General features: G+C 46.4%; 1 pseudogene; it reads left to right on the top strand.

Moving 5' to 3' along the window:
• Window positions 1–18,605: 18,605 nt before the first annotated feature.
• Window positions 18,606–20,496, top strand: LOC144127587 (uncharacterized; annotated as a pseudogene).
• Window positions 20,497–20,744: the final 248 nt, after the last annotated feature.

Genomic DNA, 20,744 nt, shown 5'->3' with positions numbered 1-20,744 from the left:
ACGTCACGTTCACCTATAACACTGCTTTTCAAGAGATGACGCGCTTCACGCCGTTCCGTTTGGTGCACGGTCGCGAAGCCACGACTATGCTGGACGCAATGTTACTGCAAGACGTTGCACGTCCCTCTGTGGCTGGCGCTGAAGAGTTCGCTCGGGACGCAGAAACCGCCCGCCAGCTAGCTAGACAGCGTACCCGTAACCAGCTAGAAAGCGATGCTCAACGTTACAACTTTCATCACCGGGTGGTGCTTTACCACTATGGCGATCAAGTTTGGATTTGAACCCCAATTCGTCGTCGGGGTCGCTCCGAGAAACCTCTGCGCTACTACTTCGGCCCCTACGAGGTACTGCGCAAAACATTAAATACAAAATCTTCCCGCAAGAGACTGTTCGCTCCTCCAGGCGGCAGGCGGCATCCGAAATCGTCCACGTTGCCAGGATGAAGTCCTACCACGCCCGGTTGGACTTAGTCTGGCAAGTCCGGCGCCACAGACTTTATTATGGCTTCCCGTGATTCCGCGGCATCGGGGCGATGCCCTTTCCAACAGGACGGGCAATGCCACACTGCTAGCTGTTTACTGGCGCCGCCATGCGGTGCGACAGCACCCGCTGCTCTTCCTTGTCTTCCCCGGCTCGTGCATTGGTTCGCCGAGTGTGTCTAGTTTTGTATTCCTGGTGTGCCTTGTGCCCTTTCTGCAGGCTTTCGGTGGCAATGTGCAGTAGTAAGTGCAGCATGTGTCCGTAGTCTTGTGCTCCTGCTATTGTGCGCGGTTCGCTTCACCATGCAAGGAAACCAACTAGCTTGAGCTATCGTTAATATGTGATCCTATTACTAATTTAATGTGTTTCTTATTCAGTGGTGCAAGGGCCTGAGACGGTGCGCCAAGTTTTCAAAAGCGGAGTGTTCAAAATATCCTTGCAATAAGGTGAGCTTGTTTTATAGAGATGTGCAGCTTTTTTTCCCAGTTACGTGATATTGGCCTAATTCAATACTGCACTGAATTTGGAGCTCTTTATGCATTACGTATTCTTCTGCACAACTGCCTTGTTACCTTACTCAGGTGTCACTTGCTCCGTAGAACTTGAATCTATATATACAAGGATTACAGCTCCCAAGAAATGCGCTTACAAGTTGGAGGAAGAACAAGACTCCTTTAAATTAAAAGTGAATGTCACTTTTGCTATATGGCACAATCAAGCAGATGTTTTGCCTAACAATCCGTATTCAGTACTGCCGCGGCTCACAGGGTAATTATGTAACTTATTTTTCTCCAATTGACGGCGGCAAGGGGGTTGGGAGGGGTGGGAAAATTTGCCAGCCACAGAAAAACCAGCCGAGCGCTTCGATCGGACCCTGGCGAAGAGTACTACGTTTCATATGATAGTGCAGCTCGCTGCCAGTGCCCCCTCGCTGCTGGTATATGAAGCTGTCACCGCTGCGTATTGTCTGCTTATTTTTTTGAAAAGCAATATTGCCACATAGTCACATGCATGCGTACCCAACATTGCACGCCTCCCGCGTGTCACGCTATCCCACCACAAATTTCCAGGCGCCGTCCTTTGGTTGTCCGCCGAGATCGGTTCTGAAAAGATATTTTCTACAAGAGATGAAGTAAACATGCGGAGAACGGAGGCAGCACCGGCCGACGCAATGGCTGCGTGAACATGCTCCTTAGAAGAACGACATTCTCTTGCCTGTTGGCTACACAGAGTTGAAACCGGCGGCGAAAGTAGAGACGGAGCAGCACCATAGCTGCATAACGGTACGAACATTACAGGCAGGATTAACAGTCAACTCGAACGTTCTTATCGCTGCTCGGCCACAGCATGGTTTTGTCAATAGCGCACATGTAAAAAGCTAACACGCAAGCAAGAACAACAACATAAAAAAAATTGCGCTGAGAGAAGCAAATATCCATGCAAATATCGGCGCGTAACTATCGCAGCGGTGGTTAGCGTTGTGAACTTCCGCTTAGCAGAGCAGATGAGCCATTTTATGACACAAAAAGATATTTTCAAAAAATTTAAGATTATAATTTCTTCCATAGCTCAGTACACGCAATCTTTCTGTAGTCAAAGGCCAATTTTTACGCTGTTTCCTTCAAGTATTTTGAGCCCTCGTACGAAAGCAGCGCTCACCTACGCCGTCTGTGCTACGCAGCCCAAAGCAGAGGCTGTCAAACGCCGAAGCTATCCAAAGCCGAACTGCCTTTTTTAGCTGTGTTATTCACTGTTTCATTCACGTTTCTTTTTATATGTGTTGGTGCTGTTTACTGCAACGCCTGTAAGGGGACAATTTTTTTTTACGCATTTCATTAATTGACTTCGCCGACGTGCCCTTGTGTGTACAGAGAAACTGCAGTTCACATTCTTTTTGCAAGCGACAAAACGGTGAGTGACTAACAACTGCAGCCCTTTAGGCCTTAATTAGTCATCATGTAATATACTCGGCTTATTAGATGACGAAAAGATGACTCCTACTCAGTACTTGCTGCTAACCTCTTCTAGCGTATAATGTAGGCCGCAAATTTCGGTAATTGCGGCGACTATTACGTTGCTCAACTTCTTGCTTCGTGCAAATTGCTGCAGCCTTCTATATTTAAAGCAGTCAGGACAGTGTTAATGGTCGCTGTTTCTTTGTGCGCCCTCAAGGAAACCCGCCAATTTACCCTGGAAAGGCATCTGGTTTTTTCCGTGAAGTCCTCTGGTTCTATTTGGAGAGTACTGTTGCAGGATGAAAACAAATTAACTCTAAGTCGGTGCTTGTTCGGTCCTTTTCACTGCTCTCTGTTTTTTGTGCTGTTTTTCTCATGCAACATAGTTGATCACTGGGTAGCCCTAATATTAGCCCTGCTGAGGTGTGTTAAGGAGCTGCACTGAGGGGTGCTCACAATACGAGTGTCGTTTTCACTGCATTCCTGTCGGCACCTGTTTCTTCAACTTGCGCTTGTACCACACAGAAGCCCTTCAAACTCAAAATGCTTGATCAGAGCAATTTTTTTTTGTTTCAGGAATGCTGCTGAGGAGCTTGCAAATTGATTTGCCTTTTATTGACGGTTACAGAGTAACTTAGCAGGCATTTTGATTTTGCTTGTGTTAACTATTGAAAACAACGGCAAATTCAGCACAGCACTGTTGAGGCTGCCACCTGTGAAGCCAGGATTTTCCAATGACATATTGGGAGTGCGTTTGTGGTTTTTTACAGATATTGCTGTGTTTGTGATTTGGGGTAACTTGTGTTGCTGTCAGAGTATGCCTTCACTGAAAACCTTTCTATGCACATGTTCGCTAATAGGGATGGTATCAAGGATGGACCTTGGCTTTGCGGCAGTGTTGCTGGAAAGTAGGTGGTTTCGAACATGTGGGGTTTGTCGTCATGTAATACTGCTGTGCCCTAGAATTAAGTACTCCCTTGGAGGAAGAGCTACAGCCTTGCCACTTCCTTGCTCTAAAGGATGGCCAACCTTAGGGAATTTTTATTGAGTTGTTGAGAACGATATTAAAATATGGAAATGTGAGCATAAACCTGGCACTCTTTGCACACCATCTTATACACAAAACCATTAATACTGATGTCAAATGGCAAATTTCAGTTAGCAATTGATGTCAGGGCATTGGGGATTTTCTGTTGCTTTTCAACTTTGGGCTCTTTGGTAGAATTTGTCTCGTACTACTTAGAAAACTCAGCATTGAGAGGCTCCAAAAAGTCCCTTGGTAATCTGTGCGAAGCCAGGACTACCCCACTGCAGGAATGTAATACATACCGCGCTCTATTTTGCTGCCATGCGAAACCATTCATTGTTGTCAGTCAACACACATTACTTCGTTTCGAGTGCTGACCAAAATTTCCTAACCCCTCACATTTTGCCTCCTTGGTTCTACTTGCTTCCGCTTCGTCGTGCCTAAATGGTGCAAACTTTGTTTTTAGAACTCATTGTGAACCAATATTCATCTTCCACTTGTGTCTCAGTCTTGCGGCCAACTTTGTTTTTTTTTGTGGTTTTGGTGCATCCATCGTTTTTTTCTGTCTTCAGGGAAAAGGCAGGAGACGCCCCTAATAAATGCGATGGAACAGAGAACTTGACAGACAGCTACGCTGACAACCACCAAAAAAAAATTGTTGCTACCGGCTGGCCGCATATATAAAGCTGAAAATACTGTGCTAATTGAGCCAACTTGTAGTCTCTGTGTAGTCTCTGTGGCGGCGTTCATTCGGCTGATGATGCTGGCTGTCCCAAACGTTCACATGAGCAGAATGCTTGTGGACATCATTAAGCAGAGAAGGTGCTCTAGAGCTGATGCTTATGCACAGTTAGACTGGAAGAGGCGTTCTTATGTCGGTCTGGCTAGGTCATGTGGGTCTGAGGCAGAGGCGTTGCTGACAATGTCTGCGGTGTCAGTTGTCGAGAAGGCGCTTGCAGGTTTTGTGGACCGTATGTTGACTACCTTCAGTGAAGCTCTATCCCAGGTCATTTCAAGTCAGGTTGCTCATTCAATGGTTGGTCTTCCCGTTCCGTCAGCTAGTCCATCCCGTAGCCTCTATGGTGTCTCTCCCATGGCTCCTATTCCTGCTGCGTCATCGTCTATGCCTGCATACGGTGCCGTGGATACCAGCCTCTCTACCGTTTGCCATACGGATGTCGAGATGGCGAATCCTTCCCAGAAGCGTTGAGGTCCTTCTTCTCCGTCGAAGTCTGCCCTCTGAAGCAACAAAAGCCAGAACGGTTCCCCCAGTAATCCACATAAAAATGATGTGTTAAAGGAGGCTGTCACAGCCTCTCTGCTTTTACCGTAACAATTGCGTGCTTAAAAGTAATACATTTGAATTGCCGATCAGTCGAATACTCTTTTCATGATTTACAGAACCTTGTCTCACAATTCGACCCAGACGTAATTTTACTTCAGGAAACTTGGCCTACTCATCTTAGGTCATTTTCTCTAAAACATTTCCCAGTATTCTGAGCCGATCGCAATTGCGGCAGGGGTTGTGGCTTGTTAACATTTTTTTCTTCTAATTTTTCATCGGGCTCATGTGTCACACCGAATTCAAATACCTCACTACGAATTGTTGGCTGTTGATACAGCGATTTCACAGTGTGCTCCCCTTACCGTTGCTAATGTTTACTTTCCTTCAGGTGTCCACAGCAGAGATCTTTTAAATGTTCTTTTGCGTTCTAATATTAGAGCGGTGATTGCTGGTGATCTCAGTTCTCATCACGTATTTTGGGGTTTTCATGCTGATGCAAGTGGACAGGTTCTTTGGCCATGAAGTCAGCAAGGAACGTGCGTTGTTGTAACAGTCCAGGAGTTGCATGCATTCATACTCTCAGTGTGTCATCAAATTAACATTGGCAGCGAACGGGGTGCCGGTTTCTTCGTAGTCTACAGTGGATTGTGGTAATTCAAGTGATCATTTTCCGGTCACTTTCACCATAGTAGCTTCTCCCCTTAGGGCGACTGCTTCTCCCAAAAGTTCGTAAACCACACACTTTCTAAAAACACTTTTGCAATCCTCTCTCTCCTTCATTGCGTCATCTGATAACTTGGATCGCGCTCAGCAAGTTCTGTATTCCTTGTTAGGGGCCTCTGAGCGTTTCGTGTGCACGGTGCAATCTAGGGTCAAAAACAAACAGCTTTCCCTTTGGTGGAATGATGAGTGCGAGGGTGCATATCGAATTAGAAAAGCTGCCTGGAAAAGCCTCTCTCATAATCACTGCCCACGGAATTGAATAAATTACAATTTCTTCGAGGCTTCATTTAAAAGGACCATGGCAACGCCAAGAAGGAGTACAATGCAAATTTGAACAGTTATCTATCAAGCCCAAATAACTTAAAAGCTTTGTACCGATTCATGCAACACAATCATATACGCCGTCCACTCATTTTACACAGTCAGTGATGTTACCACCCCAGGATGGGAAAAAAAAACTTGGCCAGATAGCACTAGGCCTTGCTCTGCGCTTTCAAGCACGGTTGGTGGTTCCATTCGTCCTGCCCCCTCCGCGCGCAGACTTTAGTGCGGTTACACCCTCTGAATTATTTTTAATAGTTACTGGCCGCAAGCCTGGAGCTCCCGGATGCGATGGGGTCTCTATCGGTATGTTGAAGTCTCTAGTGGACGAATTTACCTCTGAGGTATTGCATATCGTTAATGTGTCCCTGGAGTCAGCTTGGCGCCCTCCTGAATGGAGAGTTGCGAAAATGAACTTACTTCTCAACAATGCCAAGAAGGGTCTTGTAATTGATAACATTGGCCGATATCCCTCTTGTCTGAATTTGTTAGACTTATTGAACGCATTGTTCACAGCCACCTTACAGATCACGTTCTTGCAATACAAGCCTTCGGTGCTTCTGAAATTGGGTTTCGTCGGGGGTGCTCCATTTGGACTGCACATTTAGATTTGGAGACCAAAATTAGGGTTTCAATGGAGAAGATAGAGATCGCGGATTTTGTCACCTTGGGTATGGCTAAAGCATATGACAGTTTAGAGCATTCAATGCTATTGAACAAGCTTGACGAAATTCGGCCACTTTTTTACATTGTTGCATAGGTGCAGGAATTCCTACAAAAATAGACGTTTCTTCTGCTCTGATGGTTCCTTTGCTTCCGAAACCTTTTCACAGATTAGAGGTGAGCCTCAGGGATCAGTTCTGTTTCCTATACATTTTAACATACTTATGCGGGACATACCAATTCAGGGTGACATTAAAGTGTATGTGTATGCGAACGGCATCGCCTTCTTTGCTTCGGTTAGAGACATTCATTCACTCTACCAGCTATTGCAGGCCTACCTCAATACCCTGGAAGTTTGGCTCGGCAAGTTACATTGCATTCTCAGCGTGAACAAATCTTCTGTTCTCATTTTCCTTCCAGCGTTGGCTGTGTATATCTATCTACTGTATTGTTACCCCAAATCCCACAAGTTGAGTCCTTTAAGTACCTAGGTGTAATATACGACCCTCATCTAGACTGGCGACCTCATATGAGAAGTATAGCCCTCAAAGGTGAGCGAGCTCTCGGTCACCTGACGCGAATCAGCGATAAGAAATTCGGTATGGGCAGAGACAGTCCCTTATTTCTCTACACAACTTACTTAATGCCAATTTTGGAGTTCCGTTGCGTTCTGTTCTTCGGTTGTCCTTGATAAAAAATTCAACCTCTTGTTTTTTTGGATAGGCACGCCCTACGGCTTTGCCTGGGTTTACCAAAATCAGTGGCAAATTGTGTCTGCTTTCTGAAACCTCGCATACGGGACTAGAACTCTGGCTTCCAGCTTCTAACTGTGCGCACCTTTTTACGGGGGCTTGAGGCAATGCTTGGAGTGGCGCCTACAATTTTTTTTTACTAACCCAGCTTTGTTTCTAGACAAAGAAAGCTCTTGGCATCAGGTGGATTCAGCACAGCTAAGAGCGCTGATTTATTACGGCGAATGCATTACTAGCCCCATTACGAGTAAAGCTGGCGGCGTATGCATGTTAGTGTGCGTACTTGCAGATGGTGCAGAAAATCCCAGTGATAGCAAGAAAAATTGGGTGACGTCATTCACTTTCCATAGACGCACACAGTTATCTGAGCGCCGCTATTTAAAACTGTCATATCCATTGTTTTTGTTGTTGCGACTGCAGGAAGAATTAAAAGGAAAGTGCACGGGTTAATCACTCGCACAAGCCGAGCCACAATCGCTGCCACGTGCAGACAGCAGAGAGTTGAAAAAGATAGGAGAGGAAACACATCCATGTCAATTCCAACTCATTAAGAGGAAGATCGCTGTAACTTCAGTCTTGAGAAAGGACAGGCGCTGTCCGAAACGTCGACACAAATAAAAAATAAAGCTCTTCCTAAATGAAGCGCTTTTCAACTTTGCTTATTCCCCTCCTACTTTTATATGGCGGCACTTCCAATCTGCTGGAACGCCAGGAGTCCAGACTCGGCATGGTGCAGCGCTCGGCGAGCTATAACAACACACACAGAGCCCTGCCTTTTTCTCGCAAGTCGTTTTTTTTTTCGCCTCAACCTTTTCGCCTCCCCTTTTATATAAATAAAACTGATTGAACGCCGCCTGCGTGTTGTCGTGGCCTGCCTTCCTATTTGGTCAGATGCCTTCATATTCTCCGAGGGCTGTTACACTTTCACTGGCATGGGTGTGTATGTGTTCGAAACACCTGCTTCCTGATGAATTTTCTTCTTGCACTAACTAGGCTGCACCATTTGTGCTGCATGAACTTTTCTTGCTCATGAAGTTCAAGACAGTGCCAGTGGATTGTTCTTAACATCTGGCGTTTTTGCATATACAGTACGATCCTTACTTTTTGCTTTTAACTCAGGTTTGAATATCCTAGAGAATGATTCTCAATAGGCGCGTGTATAAACATGTGACACTTTAATGCAGGAATGCATTTAACGGGCACTTTTTAACTCCTATTGTCCGCCACAATTCCGTCCACCAAGGCTACAGAACATCCTTGGGTGCCCTGGTGAGGCTGAGGAACTTCAAAAATTCTGGCGTGTTGTATTCCTTGAAATATCGTCCAGTGAAACAGTACTAACTGCGAACGGTTCTTTCTAATTACTACCTACAATAACGACTTTACAAGGCACAAGATCGTTAGTCTGAGAGTTTCTAGCACGTACGCCCCGGCGCTAAGGATTGCTGTCGCAGGGTAGTAAACTGCCGTCCAAACAAAAATCTCCGCGGTGGCGACAGATGGCGACACTTGTCCGCGAGGTTGCCCCTAAAATCTGGTATCTTGGTACCAATGAGCGCCTGTGCACCGTGAAGTACATCTTTGCACAACACGTCGATGTAACCAGCATGACCTATGTCTTACGTCAGTTACCACATGCCGTTACTCGCTGTGCTGCGTGGCAGCACAGACCACACTCGTGATTAAAAGCAAGTTCCCCAAAAACTGTACTTTGTTTATAGCAACAGAACATGGATCATCGCGCATGCATTCCTGGAGTGGAATCATCTGGGCGAAGCACGGAGTAGACCGCTAATTTTCATTAAATTCGAATGTTTGTTACAGACCTGAATTGAAAATAGGATGTTCCCTTAGAGTGCGGATAGCAGTCGACAATGTGGCGCCACCCAGTCTGAACAAGTGAACCTACAGAGAAGGTGTGTTGTGTTACGTTGGGTAGGGTTTAGTGACGCACAAGCAAATAAGGCTATCATGCGCCAAGCTCAAGGTATAAGGAATCGTGTTCTGCAGATTTTTACAAAGATAAAAAATTATGGCGGTGTAGAAAGCTTAAAAATTCATTTCCTTCTGACTGGTATCCAGAGCAAAAACAAGATTTATAAATGGCTAACAGTAAAAGTTGCAAAGGAGGTCAGGTAGCCTACCTTGGATGGGCAAGGATGAAGGTTCCTAACCAATCAAATAACACAACCTCAGCCCTTTTCTCCGGAATGAATTAGTGGTTGAGGTGTACTGAAATGCAAACAGACCAGTGGGTAAAAAAATTTAGTCTCTCTTGAGAAATCTAGCTTCTTTTAAGAAAGCTAAAACACACGATATATCCATAATTACATCATCTCCTAAAAGCAGTGCAGGATGAAAAGGATTGCGTTCGTTATGAAATTGAGTAAACTAATTTTTCTGAAGTTTCGCACAAGAGTATAAGATGTGGTTAATTGTAACTTCGTCTTCGCATTCTCCGCGAACAGGTTGATCGTTTGTCAGTAGAAAATTGTGTGTGAGGTTCTTTTGTCCTATACGAAGACAGCAGAAAATCACTTCCTTAAAACGTTCCTGTTGGGTGCAGGACTTCCATTCACTTATAACTGGTTTAACACTGCGTAGTTTGTTTTTACTTCGTTGTTCCACCCGAACTGCCATTTCAGTCTTATGTTACGATGTATTAAGTTAATGCAATCTTTTTAACGGGTTATTTACTTTCTTGACATGCTAGTCACGTGCTTGAGCAGCGCATAAGTCTGCTCTCTTGTTGCCTGTAATTCAGATATGACTCTTTACCAAGCAGAGTTTTAGGTTTTTTCCTTTAGCTGTGGCTATTATTATGTTGTGTATGATATCCTCAAGTATAGGAGTGACTGCATTTCCAGAGTGGAGAGCTGTAAGTAAAGTTAAGAAGTCTGTGTAAATAATACTGTTTGTGTGGTTCTCTTTTACTATTTGTTCAATGGCTACATAGATGACGTAACATTCGGCAGTGAAGATTGATGCACACTGTGGTAGCCTCACTATATGATTGCAATTTCCTTGTACCTCCGCACTTCAACGCAAAAATCTGTTTTTGAGCCATCTGTATAAAAAGCTGTGAGACTGCCATAGTTTTCCTCGAGTGCAAAAAAATTCTAGTATTATATGCTGTTGTGAAGTTTGTTTTTTCTGAAAGGTGTAAGAGTGAGATCACAGATTTCCGGGAAACTGTACCATGACGGCAGTGGATCTCGTCTTCCAGCAATTCTAGGCAATGTGTCCAGTACGACAAGATTTTGGCACATCTCTTCAAAACGCAACAGCATGTGGCCTGGTACTTTGCGGTATGTAGAACAGTATTCTGGATAGGCACTTTGTGACTATTTGTTCAGAGATGCCTTTAGGTAGTGAACGCATTTTTAGCATGTAGGAACACGTGAGCATCGTTCTTTTGTCGGTAAGAGATGGTTCGTTCGTTTCTACATATAGACTCTTTATGGGCGAAGTCCTGTATGTGACAGTGGAAAGACGCAGGCCTAAATATAGCCGTTTAATGTACGATGGTCTCGCTGACCCACACACTATACATTCGTAATCCAGGGTAGAGCCTACTACAGAGCGGTAAATTTGTAAGAGGCATTTCCTATCGGCTCCCCAGTGTTTTCTCGACAACACTTTGAGTATGTTCAGGGATCTAGAAGCTTTCCTTTTCAACTCATTTATGTGAGACAGGAAAGTGAGCTTCCTGTCAAATGTTATACCTAGAAATTTATGTTCATTTTTCACTCGTAACTATATTTACTTCAGGTGTAGGGCGGGAGCTGTACGTATGCCTCGTCTGAGTGAGAACAGAATTTCCACTTATTTTTGTGGGGAAAACAGGAAACCATTTCTGTCCGCCTATAATGCCAGTTTTTTGTTATTTGTATTTGTCTTTCGCATGTTGATACATTGGAGGATGTACAAGCTATATGAAGGTCGTCTACATAGACTGAGTACATAACGGGCATTGGGAATATGCTTCTATAAGACCTCATTTTTACAACAAAGAGAGTAGCAGTGTTGTAGGTGTTACCGAAAAATGTAAATAAACACGTTACTTGTTACGCTAAGAAAGAAACGCGTTACCGTCCTACGTTACCTATAAAAAGGTAACACCTTGCCGTTACCGTTAACGAAAAAAGTACCGCTCGTTACTTCGCCGTTACTACATGAGCATAAATTTTAATGATTGCGTCTTCGCTCTAAGTACTCACGATAACAAATTTATAAAGCTCACATTTAATATAAAACTTCTAGCCCAAACATCGATTTTACCCGAAACCTTGATTAAACGAGAATACTTTGCACAAATGTACCTGAGCTTAGCAATGTTATAGAGGCCTAGAGTAGACTGTAGAGTTACATGTGATGGCTTCTAACTCTCTGGAACATGCTGAAGCCATTTTCTGAATGGAACATTAAACACAAAATGACACATAATCAAATATAACTTCCCAAAGAAAACATCGCTGAGCTCTACAAAATTATATAGTGATTCTGAAAACGTGATGTTCCAAAATGCTCGATGTACTTCTAACAAAATAGATGTGCAAATTGTATAGCAATCAAGATATTCTTAAATGAAATAGTTCTGAAAATATATTTCCACATAAAAACAGATATTTGTTTCACTTGAACCTGTATAATTACATCAAAAAATGCAAGTGTTTATGTGAAGGTGTTTAAGATCAGCCTCGTTAGCTCAGGAATTCAAAAACCAGAAACGCAGTCGCAGTTGCAGGCAGAAAGAAGCAGCATTTATTTCGAATACAAAGTTGATAAACAGCGCTAGAGTATTGCAGCGATAACTTTCTAGTGACTATAACTTGCTGTTGAATTTAACCAGCAGCTGCATTTCAAAGCTGTCATCGGACAGATCGGACACCTTGCCTGGCTTCCTAGTGAATACGTCCGCACGTGCCTACGCTAAATAGGCGCTCGATGGACGCACTGGATCGTACTCTTGTATTCACTTCCAGGAAGAGGTGGTGAACGCGTAGAAAGCTTTCCTTGAGCCCACTCAGCGCAAAGTTACGCGGCACCAAAAGGTACCGAGACAGTTCCCCATCTTAAGCTGGCGACGATGTCAAGAATGTATTCCCGAAGAAGTCGTCCTAGGTTGTGCTGGAGCTGAGGCGGGTCGCTGTACCCCGAGTCTGGATGCCCGCAAGCTGAGTAACTATAGTAACCTGACACCTCACGTTAACGAAAAATGTTGACGTATTTATGTTACCCGTTGCAACTCCGAAATGGTGACGAGTACGTTACTAAGCTACCAAAAAAAGTAACGTGTTACCGCCAACACTGGCTCGTATACGCCACCCCCTACCTTGACCTGGAGAAGGCCGAGAGCGAGATGCCGAATTGCCTCATTAGGCAAGCGTGCAAAGCGGCTCTCGGCCTCCCCAGGACCACATCCACCACCTCTCTCTTGGTTCCCACAACACACTGGAAGAACTCATAGAGGCACAACTCACGGCACAGGCACAGAGGCTCAGACACGCTCAGGCGGGGCCCCGTTACTTTAGCGATCTGTCCATACGAGGGAAGGAACTTTCAGACCAAGGAGCGCTTCCAATCGAGATGCGCAAGCGCATATGATTTGCACTCCTCCCCAAAAGACATGCATGCAGGATGTCATAAAGACAGGAGGAGGGCCAGGGCGAGAATGCTAGGCAAAAGTACGAAGGGTACGAAAGTGCCTTATGTGTCGATGCGGCAGAATATCGATTCTAGGACGAGACCGCGGTGAAAAATTCTAAAAACATTACCAGAACTGGAGCGAAGTGAGCCTGGCCGGTGTACCGGCCCACGTGGGCGATCCAAGTAACGAAGCCGCTCACCTCTATTCTCAAGCTTTCATCAGCCGAGTAGGTGAGGTGAGGAAAAAAAAAAGAAGGCGCATAACTGGTTCCCAGCCTCAGTGGACACCTAAATCGCCCTTTGTGGCACGTGTGTATGGTGTCGTAGTTCAAAATACGGTGTTTTCGCACAATATTTCGTTCTTAAATCTTTTAAACCGCCAGCCAATCTTTTTTCCCAGCACCGCCATCCTCCACTCCCTCTTTAAATCATTTCGTCAATGCGCGATTGAGGAGTCCACCGAGAGTGTGTCTGTTACTACACCTTTGTTTTTCTCGTTACTAATTCATTTTAACGCGACAGCGTTAAGGAGCTCGTGTCGCAGAAAAGCCGGTGTCTGCGGCGTTGGCTGTCAACGAAAAATCCTCCTCCTCGCACTCATCCGCCTCCTCCTTCTCGCAATATATCTTCCCTTACGGAGCAGTACGGGCGTCCAGTGAGAATTGTAAGACAGACGTCATTTCCTTTCTTTAAACCCAATTATTGTTTAATTTTTCTTTCATTACGGCCCGGTTGAGGTGTCCACCAAGATATGTGAGTCAGGCGTCCTTTCCCTAAATTGTCCAATGGGCCACGCGTCGCGCCGAACTGGCGATGGCGTTCTGTGCACTCCTTGGCAACGCTGCAATACGCGGTCGCGTCTCACTTTTACAGACGAAGCTTAAGCGTCCTCCAGTTTTTTTATCCTCTGCGATATACCCGCAGCAGAAGAAACGAAACAATCTGCCTGCACGCCAGGGCGCTCGACTACTGATCCGGAGTTCCCGGGTTCGAACCCGACCGCGGCGGCTGCGTTTTTATGGAGGGAAAACGCTAAGGCGCCCGTGTGCTGTGCGATGCTAGTGCACGTTAAAGATCCCCAGGTGGTCGAAATAATTCCGGAGCCCTCCACTTTGGCACCTCCTCTTCCTTTCTTCTTTCACTCCCTCCTTTATCTCCTCCCTTACGGCGCGGTTCAGGTGTCCAACGATATATGAGACAGATACTGCGTCATTTCCTTCCCCCCCAAAAAAACCAATTATTACACGCTTCTATGTATTCCTTTTACACTTGCGAAATGCATTCGTTAAAAATATCAATTAAAACATACACCCAGCTTGAGCAACTCGACACCACTTGTGACACATTCATTCATTACACATGTAAAAAAAAAACAGATGGTCAGGGAGAACTTACGCATCATAACCCGCCTCCCAAAGCGTGTTCACAACTGTAGTCTGAAGTGTCCAGAGTGGAAGCCAGCCGAATTTAGCAGCGGTGCTCTGCACGGCCCATGGCCACTTCCTGTTAGTTGCTCGAAGATGTTTATGGTACTGCTTTAATTGGCTCGCCTTACATGCTTAGCGTCATGTCTACTTGTGAATGTAAATGCATCGGTAACCTTGGTATGTGTACATATTCTAACGTGACGGCAAGCACGTGAAGCAGGACTACATGGCAGATGGCGACAGAATGATTTTTTTGGGATGGGCCTAGCGCGAGCGCTCCGTGCCGCGCCAGTGCCCACTTTGGCGTCTTCTAGTCCGTGACACTGCACGGGGCTGCCGAGCGACCGTCCCCATAGCGCGAACTTGAAGAACGGCCGTGAAGACGAAACGTAGGACGTGACGATGGACGTGACAGGAGAGATGAACACAGAAGAGAAGAAGATGCAGGGCTTGCCGTTACGATGAAAGAGATGAGCAGATCATGACCAGATGAGCGCATGTCCAGGAAGCTTCCGCGCCGCGCGTAGGTAACCTTGAGCCGACGGCCGAGGCCCATGAACACACCGAACGGCATGGGCAGGGGCCGTGTTCGAATATGTTGGTGGATTCTATAGGGTCGGTGGGGTCGTAGGTTTGAGTTGCGGCGGCGTCGTCGTTTCTTCTGGTCGGGGTGGGGACGGGGCTGGGGTGAATGGCGTGGTCGGTTCTGGTCGGGTGGGCTGGGGCACTGCCGGGCGGTGCGGACAGGAACACATGACCGATGCCCTCGGCACACGCAGGACGCCGAAGCTCCAGGACCAGGATGGGAATGAACTCCGGACCTCACATAAAATGTTACGTGACGGCAAGCAAGTGAAAGCAGGACCACATTACAGACGGCGATGGAAGGGTTTGTTGTTGTTGGCGCCTCAAATACGATGACACATACCCACGGTGGGGGATTGGCCAGGGCTTGGTGCAGATCCAGACAGGAATATTCTCATCCAGGTTTATCTCACGTGGCTCATAATTTGAGAGGACTCTGAGAGAAAATGAAAATCACCAATTTTGCGAGACCTTGAGGAAACCGGAATGAAAATAAAAGAAACAAAGCGGTGCGAGTAGAATAACTAAATTTTCAGAATTAATCAGAAAGAAAATAATTTTGAGAGGAAAGTAAAGACATCTAGAAGTTAACACAAAAATTCTCCCAGTTTCAATGATATACTCGTGAATAAGCTGACACACCTGCCTAATGGCATGCCCTTTGACGGTTGCACCGAAGGAGAGGAGGACGGGAAGAGTAAACGGCAGCCCAAATTGAGTGAGAGGATTTTCCAAAAACTGAATTCTCTGCCGTGGAGCCCCGCCGCGGTGGCTCAGTGGTTAGGGCGCTCGACTACTGATCCGGAGTTCCCGGGTTCGAACCCGACCGCGGCGGCTGCGTTTTTATGGAAGAAAAACGCTAAGGCGCCCGTGTGCTGTGCGATGTCAGTGCACGTTAGAGATCCACAGGTGGTCGAAATTATGCCGGAGGCCTCCACTACGGCACCTATTCTTCCTTTCTTCTATCACTCCCTCCTTTATCCCTTCCGTTACGGCGCGGTTCAGGTGTCCAAAGATATATGAGACAGATACTGCGCCATTTTCCTTTCCCCCAAAACCAATTATTATTATTATTCTGCAGTGGAAACCGCCGGCAGTGGAGGATGAAAAGAGAGAGAGAATGAAAAGGAAACGCAGGGAGGTTAACCAGATGTGAGTCTCCGGTTTGCTATAATACACTGGGGATGGGGGATTGGGGTTAGAAAGATGACAGAGAGGAAAACGCAAACAAAAGGAACGTGCACACATGGAGACACACACACACAAGGCGTTCCAGTTAAAGTCTTTCACACAGGCCGGTAGATTGTAAGAAGCGCAAAAGCGCTTGCACGGCCTTCTTCTGCGACGGTAGGTCCTTTCGATGTTGTAGAATTCTTTTTTCGGATAGCGGTTGGTAGTCCAGTTGGTCACGTTCGGGGCTAAGGCATGCCCTCTGTGGACTGTACTGTGGGCAGGAGCACAATATATGGCCAATTGATTCTTCATGGCCGCAGTGGTCACAGGTTGGGGTGTCGGTCATCCCTATGCGGAAGGCATAGGCTTTAGTAAAGGAAACACCCAACGAAAGTCGATATAAAAGCGTGGCGTCTCTACGGCGAAGCTGTGATGGCGCTCGAAGACTTAATGTTGGATCAAGTGAGTACAGTTGCGTATTTCTTAAATGTGGCTCATTCCATTGCGACTCGGTGCACTGCCGAGCAAGGAGGCGGAGCTTCCGTGCCGCGTCAGTTCTAGAAAGAGGAATTGGGACGTGGCGCTCCTCAGTATGGGCTGAGCGGGCAGCGTGATCCGCCCGTTCATTGCCGATAATCCTGCAGTGACTTGGAAGCCACTGGAACGTTATTTCATGGCCGGCATCACTTATATGGTGTAACGTCTCTGTAATATGGAAGATTAGTTGTTCGTGCGGTCCGCGTCATAGAGGTAACAGTAGAGACTGCAGTGCCGCCTTCGAATCGCAGAATATTGTCCATTTGTGTGGCGGTTCATCACCAATGTGATGAAGGGCAGTTAAGAGCGCTGCGAGCTCTGCTGCCGTCGATGTTGTCGCGTGGGTCGTCTTAAATTTGATTGTTGTAGCTTTCGCTGGAATGACGATTGCCGCCACGGAGCTGCTTGGAAGGACAGATCCATCAGTGTAAATATGCGTTGAGTCACGGTAGTTCTCGTACAAATGTAGTAGCGTGAGCTGTCTAAGGGCTGGTGATGACAGATCAGCTTTTTTCGAGATACCAGGTATTGCGAGGTTGATATTTGGCTGAGCGAGGCACCATGAAGGGATTGAAGGTCTCGCAGCCGGAGTGAAACAAGCTGGCAATGATTCATCATATGCAGTTATCGTTTGGCTGAAAGATGTGTGTGGCCTGTCCGCTGGTAGAGAGGATGAAATGATATATCGTTTCAACGTCCCCGCATGACGCACATAGATTCGATGGCGTGAACCCAGAACGGCATAAATATAGATTAAGGCGAGGAATCCTACAGCGCAACAGCGTCATGGAAGCCTCACATTGTCGTGATGGGCAGGAACGTATGTTCCATGGGAATTTCAAATTTTCGAAATTCGCTGTACCAAGGATGGGCTCATGGCTCAGGTAATGGTGTATTTGGTAACGTTCATAATGGGACGTGGTCAGAAGGGTTAGGTTCGGAACGACTTGGGCAACAGGCCCATCGATGGCTGATTTCGCTAAGAAATTGGCCATCGAATTTGAAGTAATGCCACAGTGCCCTGGTATCCACTGAAAGCGCACCTCTAGGACCTGACGAGGCACAAAGTACATTAGGGATCGGTACAGGAGTTCAGTTTGCGAACTTTCTAGTGCACTCAAGACTGAGAGGCAGTCCGAGAGAATGATAACTGGAGAAATATTGCTGGGAACGTTTTGAAGCGACAAACCAATAGCGAGAAATTCAGCAGCGAAAATTGGTGTGTAATAAGTGACCCGGAAAGAATAACTCCAATATAGTGTGTGGGAATAAACACCTACTGCTGCCTTGTCGCCTTTTTGAGAGGCATCTGTGAAAATTGCAGCATGGCTCGAGTACTGAAACAGATATTCCTCCAGGACACCTTTTAGGACGTTGGCAGATAAGTGCTTTGCATATAGCGGCAGCATATGGTCGAAGAAAACAGCTTGTGCAGCCTGCAAACTGCTGATGCATTGCACAAACCTAAGCGAGACTGCAATTCTAGACAAAAGGTGCTCACTAAACACAAATTGAGGCAGTTTGTAAAGCGGCCAATGTTTACCTAGAATCAAAGCCGGGTAAGTAACAAAAATTGGAGGATACACTCCAGGCATTGGCTCAAGTCCCCGTAAGAAGGTGCGCACTGTGAGAAGCTGGAAGAGAGAGTTAGAGTCCAGTATGCAAGCTTCCAGAAAGAGGACACAATTCGCCACTCATTTTGGTAAACGCAGGCAAAGCCGTAGAGCGCACCTCTCCAATAGAACCAGAGGTTGAATTTTGTATCTAGTATCGGTTTCCATTGGGCGAACAGGAGCGAGAGCAGCGAGCAGCTGGAGTAGTGCACGAGAGCAGAGGGTACGCGGGTCCTCGTCTCGCGAATGAAACATGCACGCTGCCCCGAGAGCAGAGCAGCACCGGAGAGCGCGTGACGTCAAGTGTCATGTGACCAAACTTTTTCCCGCGCTCGCGCTGTCTGCATCCCGTCGCGCGCTCGCGGCAGTCAACAATCCGCGCCAGTTTTGTGTCTGTCGCCGTCTTTAGCTTGCGATGGGTGAAGAAGCGCAGCTGCTGTTCATGGCCATGGTAAATGCTTCACCGCTAACTGCTACACCAGGTAAGCGTCGTCTATCCTAAAAATTGGCTGCGAAACATAACAGCGCTAATACCAGCGCTTTCTTGGTGTTCACCACAGCTGCCATCGATGCCTTGGCCTCTCGTGAGAACATTGAAGAGAGACCCGACGGTAAGTGACAATAACTACTATGCATGGGGCCATATCTGACGATTGTTTTCGTCCATTTCTTTCATTGCTCACAGTTTCTCTCGCCGAATGGACTATTTCTGATAACGGGGGCGTCGCGGCGTGACGCAACGACGGACGAGAACGGCGCCGCACTTTCTCGCTATACTGTCAAACCTTCTTATGCAGTTTATTGCCCCTTTTATCTGTCGATGCGCCCAGATTGCTGTGTATGCCTGTTTGACTAAATACGTTATTAACCAAGGTGCGATAGTAATCCGCTTGTTTGCCTTCATCTAATTATGCGGGTGGGCCAACTGACAAATTTTTGTGGTTACGTTGCGGCGCAGAAAGGAGGTGCTTGGCAGAGTTTTCGCAGTCGCAATTGTATGCAAGGGCGTCCGCAGAACTTTTTCCAGGGGGGTGCACCCGATGGCCGGGTATGGGGGAGGCAGTAGGTTAGCACCAAAAAGGAACTATTTGTGGTCTAAACTGCGCACATGAAACAAAAATTAGAAGCAGCAAATTAGTTCTAGGCTTGGAGAACAAACATTAGAATTTATTAATTAACAAAGAATTGAAATCAATAAGCAAAATCTGATAACTTAATATCACCTAAGCTTGCTAATCAAGCTGTGTAGTTGTTTTCTACTAGTGCATGAATGATATCCGTAATTCCCGAGGGGGCGGGGGGGGGGGGCACCGCCCCCCTTCCGGACGCCCATGATTGTATGTTCACGTGCAGAGAACACCGCTGGGTCCGATGCCGGCGAGAGGGGACTGCAGCCAGCGCCAGGAGTGAAAAGAGGCGGTGGAGGTGAGCTTGTGCCAACTGCACTGCTTGAAACATTTTACGCTTTTAGTAAACTGGCCTTCTCTTTATTTCATCCCCTGAGTGGACACCAGGAGAAACTAAACTTATGTTAGATTACTATTACAAATACGTTCCTCAGGTTGGCCCTTTCAGAAAGTTTAAGAACAAGAAGATGCTTTTTAAACAGGTTTCCCAGGATTTGGCCACTGTGCTTGGATGCCACAAAACGCCACAGCAATGTGAAAATCGTTACAAAACGGTGATAAGGCAGAAGAAAAAGGCAAGTGATAACAATAACAAATCAGGTGCTTCACCTTGTCCTGTCCCATTTGACGATGAAATGAGAAAAATTCAGAGCATAGATGACAGTCTTGAACCAGAGGTTCAAAGGGACTCTTTTGGAGTGACCTACAAGCCATCGGCATCATCAAGCGCTGACAGTTCAGCTGATCCGCCCTCACCTCTACTTGAGAGCTCCAGTACGGCGACGAACAGTTCAGAAATTGGGGACAGCACAAAAGGGTCGGCAGAAGTCAAGAAAAGGGAATTCCGCGCTAGCACCAGTCGTATGCAACAGATGCAATTTTTTTTGACCAAATGCGGGCTATTAGTGCAGAGCGAATGGCTCGCAGGGAAGAACGGGAAAAAGAAAAGGAGAAGAGGCGTGCTGAGCGGCGAGCTGAGCGCACTCAAGAACGCCAGGAACGTCGCAAGATGCACGAAGACAAACTTCAGCTCATCCGCGAGGCCCTGGGGCTCAGGCAATAAAGACAGTGCACTTCGAATGAACATGTTTTGATGACTGTTTATTTCATACACCCCCTGTGCACGGCCAAAAACAAGGCTTGTTTAAGTATTGCCTCAACTTTTATTTCACGTTTAGCACTGTGCTTGCTTGCATTATGACAGATTTTGTGGCTGCCTCCTTTTTAGTCCCATCTAGGCCTTGATTTTTTCTCGTTTGACTTCTGCAAGTGCCCGCAAGAGGCTCTCTTCTCTAGAAGTGCCACTGTGAACTTCAACTGCAGAAGGGGTTTGATCACTTTTATCCTGGGAGCACAGACGCATGTCCTGAAGTAGGCTATCAGGTGAGTCCCCATTGTCAATGCAGATGTTGTGGAGGACACAACAC

This window comes from Amblyomma americanum, chromosome 1 (assembly GCF_052857255.1).
Source record: "Amblyomma americanum isolate KBUSLIRL-KWMA chromosome 1, ASM5285725v1, whole genome shotgun sequence".
In the NCBI taxonomy this organism is placed as follows: Eukaryota; Metazoa; Arthropoda; class Arachnida; order Ixodida; family Ixodidae; genus Amblyomma; species Amblyomma americanum.
Note: the sequence above shows the minus strand (reverse complement) of the source record. Positions and strands in the feature narration are given on the sequence as shown.